General features: G+C 37.2%; 1 non-coding gene across 1 annotated transcript; it reads right to left on the minus strand.

Annotated features, from left to right (window-relative positions):
- Positions 1–4,992: 4,992 nt before the first annotated feature.
- Positions 4,993–5,064, minus strand: Trnaa-agc (transfer RNA alanine (anticodon AGC)). Its single transcript has one exon. It is a non-coding gene; the product is annotated as a tRNA-Ala (tRNA).
- Positions 5,065–12,812: the final 7,748 nt, after the last annotated feature.

Genomic DNA, 12,812 nt, shown 5'->3' on the forward strand with positions numbered 1-12,812 from the left:
CAAAAGCACAAATTTATATCAATAGATGCAAAAAGAAACATTTGATAAAATTCAAGATCTTTTCATGATTAAAAACTAGAAAACTCTGAATAAAAGGGAACTTCTTTAATTGATAAGGAATGTTTACAAAATCATACACCTAAAATCATACTTTATGGTAAAAGACTTCTAAGATCAGGAACAAAGTAAAGAAGATATCTGTTCTAACCACTCCAATTTAATATTACCTCAAAATTCTGACCATTGCAATAAGGCAAGAAAAATAAACAGCATTGTCTACATAGAAAAATGCTAAAGGATCAACAACAGCAATAGAAAAAGTTTAGCAAGGATACAAGGTCAGCACACACAAATGAATCATATTTATATAATAGCAGTGAATAATTAGAAACCAATTGAAAAAAATTGCTATAAAAACTCATAGAATACCAGTTTTGTTGTGTCAAATCTTAAAGTGTCTTTAAAATTGTTTTACTTTACATACTTGCTAGCGCTTACTACATTCTGGCCAATTTGGGGCTTTGTCGTTCTTTTCCATATATCAACCCGTTAAAAATCAAAATATGAAAGGCTGGGGTTGTGGCACAGTGGCAGAGGGCTTGCCTCACACGTGTGAGGCAATGGGTTCAATCCTCAGTACCACATGAAAATGAAAAGGCAAAATAAGAAAAATAAAAAGATATTGTGTCCATGCATAACTAAAATATTTTTTAAAAATCGAAGTATGAGCCAAGTCTGGTAATGCATGCCTGTAATTCCAGCAACTCAGGAGGCTTGAGGCAGGAGGATTACAAATTTGAGTCCAGCTTCGTCAACTTAGTGAGACCCTGTCTCAAAATTTAAAAAATTAAAAAAAAAAAAAAGAGGTGAGGCTGTAGCTCAGTGGTAAAGTACTCCTAGACTCCCTCTCCAGTCCTTAGGGGATAAAAGTTTGAACATGACAACTTAGACCTTCACTGGGAAACAGGTATGGTTGGAGCCATGCAGGGCCAGAAAGGGGTGAGAACTGTCTTGAGACAGGGCTCCAAATGAATAAAAAGGCTAGGGATGTGGCTCAGGGGCTAAGTGCCCCTGGGTTCAATCCCTGGTACCCAAAATATTTTTAAATAAATATCTTCTGCCAGTGTTTAACTTCACATAGCGGGAGGGGAACAGAATTTCAAAACAACAAAAATGAAAAGAAGTATATTTTCATACATACAAAATAATGTGTGTGTGTGTGTGTGTGTGTGTGTGTATACACCAATCCCTCAAACTAAAATGTTCACTCATAGATACAGAAAGTAGATCAGTAATTGCCAGGGGCTGGGTAAAAGGTGAAAGTTTTGTTGAATTTCTAGTTAAAGTTAGAAGTTAACAGTTGTCATTTTTGTTTGTTTGTTTTGTTTTTTTAAGATGTTGATGGATCTTTATTTATTTTATTCATTTATTTATATGTGGTGCTGAGAATTGAACCCAGTGCCTCACACATGCTAGGCAAGCACTCTACCACTGAGCCACAATCCCAGACCCCAGAAGTTAATAGTTTTGCAAGATGGAAGGAGTTTTTTGTTTTTGTTGTTGTTGTTTTGTGTTTATATATATAATATTTATATATATAAAAGATATATATATATATATATATATATATATATATATTAGTTGTAGTTGGACACAATACTTTTATTTTATTTATTTATTTTTTTATGTGATGCTGAGGATCTAACTCAGGGCTTTGAAATTGCTAGATGAGTGCTCTACCGCTGAGTCACAATTGTGTTTTGTTTTTTAAGGATGGAAAGAGTTCTAGAGATAGAGGGTAAATTATGTTTGTGCATTTACATTGCACAGCATGCTGCTGAACTGTAAACAAAAAGTTCAAGGTGGTAAATTTTGTTTATTTTACTGCAATTTTAAAAATTATGTGGCATATTTTTAAAAATACAATAAATATTAACACTTCAATGTTGTGTTTCCTCTACCCCATTTCTCTGCCTTCTCCCATATCTGAGGATAACTGATAAACTAAATTCTTACTGATATTTCATTGCTTTATTTAAAAAAATATACATTTGGGATCCTCAACTTATTGTTTAGTTTTACTTGTTTATATATAGCATTTATAATGGAATTTTGTACAGCTTCCCTTTTTCATTGAAAATAACATTTCTAAAAATCATCCATGTCATTGCCTGTGTCTTTTAGTTCTCTTCTTTGCACTGTTACATAGTATTCCATTGTGTGATTATATCACAATTTATTCATTTTTCTTCTACATATTTGAGTTGCTTCCAGTGGTTTTTGGGGGATGAGTGAGTATAAACTATGAGTATTCTTGTATATAGCTTGGCATAGCTTTAAGTGGAACAGCTGGATCCTAGGCTATATGAGTGTTTTTTAACTTCACAAATAGGTGAAGACCTACAATCCCAGTGACTCAGGACCAAGGCAAGGGGGTTACAAGTTTGAGGCCAGCCTTAATAACTTAGTGAGACACTGTCTCAAAAAAAGAAAGAAAGAAAAAGGGTTGGGAATGTAGTTCAGTGACAAAGTATCAGTGTGTTTAATACCCAATACCAGAAGGAGAAGGAAGGAAGGAAGAAAGAAAAAGAAAATTAAGTCTAGTCTTTAAAGTGGTTAAATTAATGCGTACTCCTCCAGCAGTCTTTAGATCTTTATGAGCACACAGTATTTTCAGTTATCATTTTGGAGAGTCGGGTAGGCATAAAAGGATATTGCATGTTTCTTTGGGGTTTTTTTGTTTTTTGCTTTTTGGAGACTGAGTTTCTCCATGTAGCCCGAGCTGAACTTGAACTCAAACTCAAGTGATTCTCTCACCTCAGCCTCCTGAGTAGCTGGAACTATAGGCACATAGCACCTAGCTGGTTTTCATTGTTCTTTTAATTTGGATTTTCCTGATTATTACTTTACAGTAGTAGTAGATTAACAGTTGTTGTTATTCTTTTTTTTTTTTTTGCCACTTTTTTTTAGCCATGTGTTCTTTGTGAAATTTCTGTGCCTTTTCCTACTGTGATGGTTTGGATATGATTTGAAGTGTACCTCAAAATGTGTTGGAAGCTTAGACCTTAGTGAAGTGATAGTGAAGCTAAGATATTGTGGACTTTAAAAGGTGGGGCTTAGAGGGAGGTTCTTAGGTCACTGAGGACACTGCCCTTGGAAGGAATTAAGGCAGTTCTCATGGAACCCCTTGGGTAGTTCTCCTGAAAGTATTATTACCAATGGAGCAAGACTGGTGGTCCCTCTCCCTCTCTGGCTTCCTGTTTCAAGATGTGATCTCTTGGGCTGGGGTTGGGCTTAATGGCAGAGCGCTTTCCTAGCATGTGTGAAGCACTGGGTTAGATTCTCAGCACACGTATCAATATATAAAATAAAGGTCCATTGACAACTAAAAAAATACTTAAAAAAAAAAAGACGTGATCTCTTCCTTTCACATATATTCCTGCCATTATGACACCGTTCACCATTACGTCATCACTCGAGGCTAAACGTTCCCCTGTTCCCCTATGTTACCTGATCTTGGACTTTGAAACTCCACATTGTTACCTAAATAAGTATACCTAAATAAGTGCCTTTGAAAATAAAGTTTAATTTGGATTTTTCCTTTTTTTTGGTTTTGTTTTTGTGGTTCTGGGGCTTGAACCCAGGGCCTTGTGCTTGTGAGGCAAGAACTCTACCAACTGAGCCCTATAGGGATTCTTTATATACCCTGAATACTGACATTCTTTTTTTCAGTTGTTTTCTAAATATCTTTTGCCAGCCAGAGATGGTGGCAGAAACCTGTAATCCCAGCAGCTCAGCATGCTCAGGCAGGAGGATGGCAAGTGCAAAACCATACTCAGTAAACTAGCAAGACCCTAAGCAACTTAGACCCTGTCTCAAAATAAAAAATAAGGTCTGGTAGAGAGATGTGATGGGAGGGGAGGGGAGGGGAAGGGGGTATAGGAAGGGCAGCAGAATAAAATAGACATTATTATTGCTGTATGTATATAGGTGACTGTATGAACAATGTGATTCTGCAACCTGTACAATCAGAAGAATGAGAAATTATATCCCATTTGATTCAAATGTATGAATTGTCAAGATTATTGCACTGTCATGAGTAACTAATAAAAAAAAATAAGGTCTGGGATTGTGGCTTAGTGGTAGAGTGCTTGCCTAGCATATGTTAGGCACTGGGTTTGATCCCCAGCATCACATAATAAATAAATTAATTAATTAAAGGTATTGTATCCATCTACAACTAAAAACAAAAATTAAAAAATGAATAAAGAGGGCTGGGGATGTGGCTCAGTGGCTAAGTGCCTCTGGGTTCAATCCCTGGTACCTAAAATATTTTTAAATAAATAAATATCTTTTGCCAGTTTATGGCCTGTCTTCTTATTCACAGTAATACATCTTTGAACAGACTTTTTTATTTTAATGTGTGTTGAAAGATATTGGTCTTATTTTTAATAACGAATGACTTTGGAGTCTTATTTAAGATACCCCAATCCGAAGTTTAAAAAAAAAGTTTAGTTTCTTCTAAATATTTTATTTAGTCATTTATTTAGAGGTGCTGGGGATAAAGCCTGGGACCTCCGGATTGCTTAGGAAAGTGCTGTACCACTGAACTATACCCCAGCCCTATTATTAATTTTTTGTATGTGGTGTTGGGGATCAAAAGAAGAGCTTCACACATCCTAGTAAGTGCTCCACCACTAAGCTATATCCCCAGACTCTTCTAAATATTTTAAAATTTGTCTGAATATATAATTTGGAATTAATTTTTATGTAGTGTGAAAAGTGTTAATCCAATTTTCTTCTTTTATTCTCTGTCCCATAATTTGTAATGTTACCATCATTGAAAGTCAAGTTTCTATAATATGTGAGTCTGTTTTGGGGCCCTGTATGTTATTCCATTCTAAATTTGCCTATTTCTAAACTAATCTAATATTATTTTTTTTAATATTTACTTTTTTAGTTGTAGTTGGACACAATATCTTTATTTTATTTATGTGGTGCTGGGGATTGAACCCAGGGCCTCACACGTGCTAGGCGAGCGCTCTACCACTGAGCCACAACCCAGCCCCAATCTAACATTATCTTAAATATTGCCTTATTTTTTTAAGAAAGTTTGCTGTTAAAAATTTCATTTTCTAGGGCTAGGAATATAGCTCAGTTGGTAGAGTGCTTTGCTTACCTCACATGCATAAGACCTTGACTTCAATCCCCAGCACCACAAAAAAAAAAAGAAGAAGAAAAAGAAAAAATTCATTTCCTATTTGTTTTAGATTGTCTTAAGTTGTTTTGCACCTTTGCGCTTTCTCTCTCTCTCTCTCTCTCTCTCTCTCTCTCTCTCTCACACACACACACACACACACACACACACACACACACTAGAAACAAGTCTTTTTAAAAAAAATTCATCTATGGAGATTTTTATTGGATTGCATTAAATCTATGAATCAATTTAAGGAGAATCAATATCTTTAAGATATTGAGTCTTCCTATTCATGAACATGGTATATATCTGCATTTATTTACGTCTTCAGTAAAATTTTATACTTTCCCCATATAGGTCTTATATATCTTGTGTAAGATTTATTCTTAGCCATCTTATGTATTTGTTGTTACTGTGAATTATTACTCTTTTTCATATTGTTAATTTGATAGAGAAAATAATATACAACTCCTTTAATTGATCATTTGCATTTCTTCTCATGAACTGCTGGTCATAATGGTTTCCCTATTTTTCTAATGTGATGTGTGATAGAAATCCTGGTTGCCTGTCCAATATCCATTCTTTCTTCTTTCTTTTTTTTTTAATGTTTACTTATTTTTTTAATTTTAGATGGACACAATATCTTTATTTTATTTTTATGTGGTGCTGAGAATCGAACAGAGTGCCTCGTGCATGCTAGGTGAACATTGTACCACTGAGCCACAACTCCAGCCCTCTTCTTTCTTATTAATATAACTAATTTTATTGTAGTCTATCTAAAGAGAAAGTGACTCTAGCTCATGAGTAAATCCTGATTGGTCTATAACAACCCTGTTAATGCTCCACTCTCTATATATATCTCTGTCTCTATCTCTATCTCTCTATCTCTCTATCTCTCCCCCTCTCTCTCTAGTTGATTTGTGAAATCTATTTATATATTAAGGATACCAATCCTGTGGCTTCCATTTGTGTTGCAATATTAATACTTTTAGAAACTTTGTCCCAACTCTCACAGGTTGCTGTGGGGGTGTTTGAAGTAACTTTCAGTATGATAATTTGGGAAAATATAGTGAAAGAGTTTAAATGTTCATTCATACCCTTAGAACTATCATGTCCATGCTTGGAAATTTATTTTAAATTAATTTATTTTAAGAAAATAATCAAAAATCCACAAAAAATAATCCACAATATTATTTCTCACTGTCATTTATAACACAAAAGTTAGTAAACCAAATTATTAAAAATTAAGAAGATTGCTTAAGGACATTAGAATATGGCCATACAATAGAATAGCATATTTTAAAATAACAACATGGGAAATGCTTAATGATAAGAATTGTTGATATCAGGTTTTTAAATTTAAAAGACAGTATATAACCACTCTTGAAAATAGTTTGGCTGTTTCTTTCAAAACCCAAAACAAACTTATAATATGACCCAACATTGGCACCTTTGTCATTTATCCCACAGAAGGAATGTCCATATGGAACTTGCACATGAACGTGCGCAGCAGCTGTATTCATAATAATAAAGACTGGAAACTACCCAAATGTCCTCCAATTGGTGAATATTTAAACAAACATCCATACCATGGTACACTACTCAGCAATAAAAGGAATAAACTATTAATATATACAACAACTTAGGTGAACCTCAAGGAAATTATGCTCAATTAAAAAACTAATTTCAAAAGTATACATGCTCCCAGAGACAAACCCACATAAATACAGTTACCTCTTAGTAGACAAAGGCACCAAAAATATTCACTAGAGAAAAAATAGCCTATTCAATAAATGGTGCTAGGGAAATTGGAAATCCACATGTAACAAAATAAAATTTAAACCCTGTCTCTCACTCTGCATGAAACTCAAAGTGGATCAAAGTCTTGGGCACTAGATAAGAGACTCTGCAACTAATAGAAGAAAAAATAGGCCCAAATCTTTACCATGTTGGCTTGGGATCTGCCTTCCTTAACAAGACTTCTAAAGCACAAGTAAAATCAAGAATCAATAAATGGGATGGATTCAAACTAAAAAGCTTCTTCTCAGCAAAGAAACAATCAAGAATGTGAAGAGAGAACCTACAGAATAGGAGAAAATCTTTACCACATGCCCCTGAGATAGAGCATTAATCTCCATGATATATAAAGAACTTAAAAAACTCAACACTAAAACAACAAGGAACCAAATCAATAACTGGGCTAAGGAACTGAACAGACATTTGAGAGAAGAAGAAATACAATCAATTCAACAAATATATGAAAAAATGTTCAACATCTTTAGCAATTAGAGAAATGCAAATCAAAACTAAGATTTCATCTCACCCCAGTCAGAATGGCAATATCAAGAATACAAACAACAATAAATGTTGGCAAGGATGTTGGGGAAAAGGTATACTCATACATTGCTGGTGGAAATGTAGATAGTGCAACCATTATGGAAAGTGGTATGGAGATTCCTCAGGAAACTTGGAATGGAACCACCATTTGACCCAGCTATCCCACATCTCAGTTTATACTCAAAGGACTTAAAATCAGCATATTACAGTGATGCAGCCACATCAATGTTTATAGCAGCTCAATTCACAATAACTAAACTATGGAACCAACTTAAGTGCCCTTCAACAGGTGAATGGATAAAAAAAAGTAAGATATATATACATAAATATCTTACATATATATGATGGAATATTACTCAGCCTTAAAGAAGAATGAAATTATGGCATCTGTGGTAAATAAATGGAGCTAGAGAATATCATGCTAAGCAAAATAAGCCAATCTCCAAAAAACAAAGGCCAAATGTTTTCTCTTGATTTGTGGATGCTAATTCACAACAAGTAGAGGAGACTAGGGAATAGAGTTACTTTAGGTAGAAAGAAGGGGAGGGGGTATGTGGGTAGGAAAAATAGTAGAATGAATCAGACATTATTAACCTAGGTACATATATAACTATATGACCGACGGGATTCTACATCACCACAAGAATGAGAAATTGTACTCCATTATACCATGATGAATCAAAAATGCATTCTACTGTCATGTATACTAATTAAAACAAGTTTTATAAAAAAAGAGAAAAAAGTATACATGTTGCATAATTCTCCACTTATGTAACATTTATGAAATAACATAATTATAGAGATTAGTGGTTGCCAGGAGTTGGGGATGGGGGTTAAGGAGATGGGTGTGGCTGTAAAGGAATAACACAAAGGGGTCTTGTGATAGTGTGGTTGAATTTCTTGTTTGTGGTGGTGGTTATGCAAGGCTACCCATGATTGCATAGAGCTACACACACACAACATATATAACTGGTGAAATCTGAATAAGCTCTATCAATTGTACCAATGTCAGTTTCTTAGTTTTGATGCTGTACCATTGTTGTATAAGATGTTACCATTGGTGGCAGGGGGAAGGTTTAAGAGAGAGAATTGTAGCGTCATGTGAACCTACAATTATTTCATAACAAATAGTTAAACAAAAATTATTTTTTATTGCAGTGCTGGGATTAAAATCAGGGCCTCATACATGCTAGGCAGGCTTTCTCCCACTGAACTACAGCCCCAGAGCCTACAGAAACTTTAAAAACAGAGTTTATAAAATAAAAACACCTACTTAAAAGAAAATTATAAAGTATTACATTTGGGGTAGTCAATTTTTAATAACTCTACCTATAACTGTTAAATGATTCAATGCTAAAATAGATTTTTTAAATGTATTTTTTTATTTGTTGATGGACCTTTATTTTATTCATTTATTTATATGTGGTGCTGAGAATTTAACCCAGTGCCTCACACATGCCAGGTAAGTGCTCTACCACTGAGCCACAACCCCAGCTCCCTAAAATAGATTGAGAAACCATTTAAAGTCTGCAATCTTTTTAAAAAGCAGGATGCAGCTGGGGGCCGTGGTGCACATTTGTAACCCAAGCAGCTGGGGAGGCTGAAGCAGGGGGATTGTGAGTTCAAAGCTAGCCTCCGCAAGTTGGCAAAGCCCTAAGCAACTCAGGGAGACCCTGTCTCTAAATAAAAGAGACCGGGAGGGCTGGGGTTCAATCTTCAGCACCACATTGTAAAACACATACACACAAATAAATAAAATAAAGGTATTGTGTCCTTCTACAACTAAAAAAAATTTTTAAAAGGGCTGGGGATGTGGTTCAGTGGTTAGGTGCCACTGGGTTCAATCCGTGGTACCAAAAAAAAAAAAAAAACAGGATGCAAAAGTAGTATATATGGTGGGACCTTAACTTCATATACACAAACATATATACATGCATGCATATGTACACACATGCAGGCACACACACATATATTTACATGTACTTACATATAAGAGTATATGTTCCTATATGTACATATCTGAGCCTGTGCGTTATATGTATATCACGACCTATACTAAGTTATTAACAATGACTATCTCTGTGTAGTATGATTATTGATTTATCAGAGGCCCCCAGGTCTCCCCCAAAACCACTCTCCCTCTTTTCCATAGTCACAGAATTTTAGTTGTGCAAATAACCACTTAGAATAAGGACTGCATTTCCCAGTATCCTTAGCAGGTAGATCTGGCCATGTAACTATGTTTTTCCAATAGGATCTTGTGGAAAGGTGCTGCTCCTTCTGAGAATCTTCCCTGGGAGAGAGCTGGGAGGAAGAGACCTCCGCCTTTCTTGCCGGTTCTCTTCCTTGCTGCATTCCTGCTCTGCCAGCCGAGTTGACGCAGGCCGTGCTGTGGGGATGGCAGAGCAGTAAACTGGCAGGAGCATGGGCACTCAGAGGTCTCTGAGGAGTAGAGTTCCCATACCAGCCTGGACTGTTTGCCTTTGGACTTCACGTAGCTGAGAGAGCAAAGTAAACTTCAGCCTTGTTAAAGCCACGGCTATTTTGGGGGTTCTGTCACTTGCAAACACCCCCAACCCTAACAAATTCAAGTGATTTTCATTTTTTTATTTGTGTACTGTTCTGCATTTTCCAAAACATCTGCAATAAATGTATCCCATTTATAATCAGAAATAAAAGTTATTTGTAAGAAAAAAGAAAAAGAAGCAATCCATCAGGCTCATTCTCTCAACCAGGGATCCTTCCAGATTTTCCCCAAGGGTCCTAATTTCAAACATTCTGGATCACTGTCTTGTCAAGTAGGTTTCCTGAACTTAATTTGGAGGTAAATGATTATGAAGATAATTTTCAACAGGAGGGAGGGAGGCTGATCAAAATATTTGTCTCTTTCTCCTGTTCTAAAGAATCTCCTTCAGACCATAGGATCACTTCCTTTTCCTGAAGAGCTTTGACTCAACACTTGGGCATGTGAGTGCACTACTGTTTTTATCCTTCTCAGATTGTTTTGGTGGATAAGTCATGTCTCCACGCAACCTGAGAACAAGTGCTATTGTCATGGACACCTGTTGTTTTTGTCTGCCCCACACCCCCTTTCCGTTGGGAACTACCCCTCCTTGTCCCATGCGATTTGGGTGGAACTGTCAATCTCAGTGCCTCCTGGTGCCCCAAGTGGCCCCTCGCCACAGAGAGACACGGCACACCACCAAGGTCTGGTCCACCATCCAACTTCTACGGTGATTGGCAGAGCAAAGCCATTTGGGACTTCCCTGCAATTTGCTATGAGGACTCTGGGAGAAAAGCAAGTTTCTCTCCTTTACATTATCTCCTATAAAGAGGTTGGTTCTGGATAGTCAGGTGCTACTTTTCCTGGCTCATGGAGAGAGTTTGTCTGGCTTAGGAGAGTCAAGTAACCACTCCAAAGAAGCAAACAGAGCCAAGTCCTTAGTGTGAGAGAGAAAGCAAGGTGCTGATGTAGACTTTTGGGTCCAACCATGCCTGAAAGTAGAGGCCCCTGGGACTTCTAACAAATGCCCCTTGAGTGTTAACTTTGTGAGTTGCTTCAATCTTGGCTAAGCTTCACATTTATACTCCTAGAAGACAAGCCTTGTTCTCAGCTGAGGTAGGAGTCATTATTTGATTGCTTCTACTAAACTAGAAGCTCGACTTGATCTAAATGTTGGGTTTACATTTTTATGGAATCTGGCTCTATTCTTGAGATTCCCTGCCACTTGGTCACTGTCAATTGCTAGGAATTTGGAGGGAAATTCTAATGACAGGCGCTGGTAGGAGTACCAGGGCATGTGATTAGGGGAAAAAAATGGTTTTCACTATTGTTATTCCCTATTGTGTATTAACAGTTGGTCTTCATAAATCAACATGTTCAATATAGAATAAATATTGATCACCTTTATACCATACACTACACTGAATATAGAAAATAACTCCTGTACAAAGTATAGCCCCTTACGCTTGAGAGGATTTTGCCTTTTGACTAAAATCCTTATCTCATATTCCTTATCTCTTTAGGTATCAACAGTAGCACTGTGAGGTGGACTGGTTGGGACCAGATCAGTTATTCAACAACTGATAGGTCTGTGAGGCTGTACCATGCACACAGGCAGACACAAACCAAATACAGTCTGTGGTTCTGGGAGAAAAATATGTGGAGACCAAGGTTAACCAACTAGCTGTTTTCTCAGCTATGACAGCTGTGACATTGAGTGTTGAAACCATAGCTTGGCCTTAGAGGTCACACAGATAACTTCAAGACTTCCCCTCACAAACTGAGTGATCTTATCTGCTGCTGGAGTTGATAGTAATGGTGACCTTGATCAATATTAATATTGATCTTTACAGTGGGAAGCCAGAGGAGGCCAGCAGGTCTAGATATGCATTGCTTAATGGAGAGGTTTTTTCCTTCCCCAAAAATCTCCACAAAAGTTGACTCTAGTGCATTTAATGAGGACCTGGTTGTAATTTCAAAGACCAGAAAAATAATGCCAACCCTCATTTCAGGAACTCCTCTCTCTCCCAAGGACTTGTTAGTCACTGTAACCTCCTGGGAAAAGTGCGGACCACCAACTCTGCATGATGGCATTTCCCAGGCACCTGTGTCCTTGGTCCCAACAGTTTCCTGCCACTCTTGGTGCTCAAAGGATCCTTGGTGACTAACTTGCAGATGGTGGTTGTGGGAAGCTCCCAGAGGCCCGAGGCTCACCTCTCCCATCCAGCTTCCCTCTGTCCCAGGAATAGTTTCCACCCCTGATTTGACGCCTGTGGCCAGAAACATACAACAGACAATCTTTGTCTAACTTTGGACCACAGTTTCCCTGCCCCCACCCCCCAATGCACACACTGGAAATTGAATCCAGGGGCTCTCTACCACTGAGCTGCATCCCCAGCCCTTTTTATTTTGAGGCCAGTTCTTGCTAAATTGCTTAGGGCCTCACTAAGTTGTTGAGGCTGGCCCAAACCTATGATCCTCCTGGCTCAGTCTCCTGCGTAGCTGGGATGGCAGGTATGTATCACTGTGTCCAATGTGAGTGTCATTTGATTAACACGTTCTTGACCTGGGCGGGGGACTTCTCAAATGTGCTCCTGAACTACAAATTGAGATTAAAAAGTTCTTTTCAATCTTAGCTAATTTTGCTTCTCTGGGCTTGTGTAATAAGAATCCCAGAAAAGTACCTTTGCTTATGAAACACCTGCATTGGCCAGAGATTTTGTGTATATGAAGCTGAGGCTCAGAGAGGCTAAGTGGTGTGCCCAGCCATAC

This window comes from Marmota monax, unplaced genomic scaffold, assembly GCF_021218885.2.
Source record: "Marmota monax isolate L192 unplaced genomic scaffold, Marmota_monax_Labrador192_F-V1.1 WCK01_AAM20220418_F8-fsc00017, whole genome shotgun sequence".
In the NCBI taxonomy this organism is placed as follows: Eukaryota; Metazoa; Chordata; class Mammalia; order Rodentia; family Sciuridae; genus Marmota; species Marmota monax.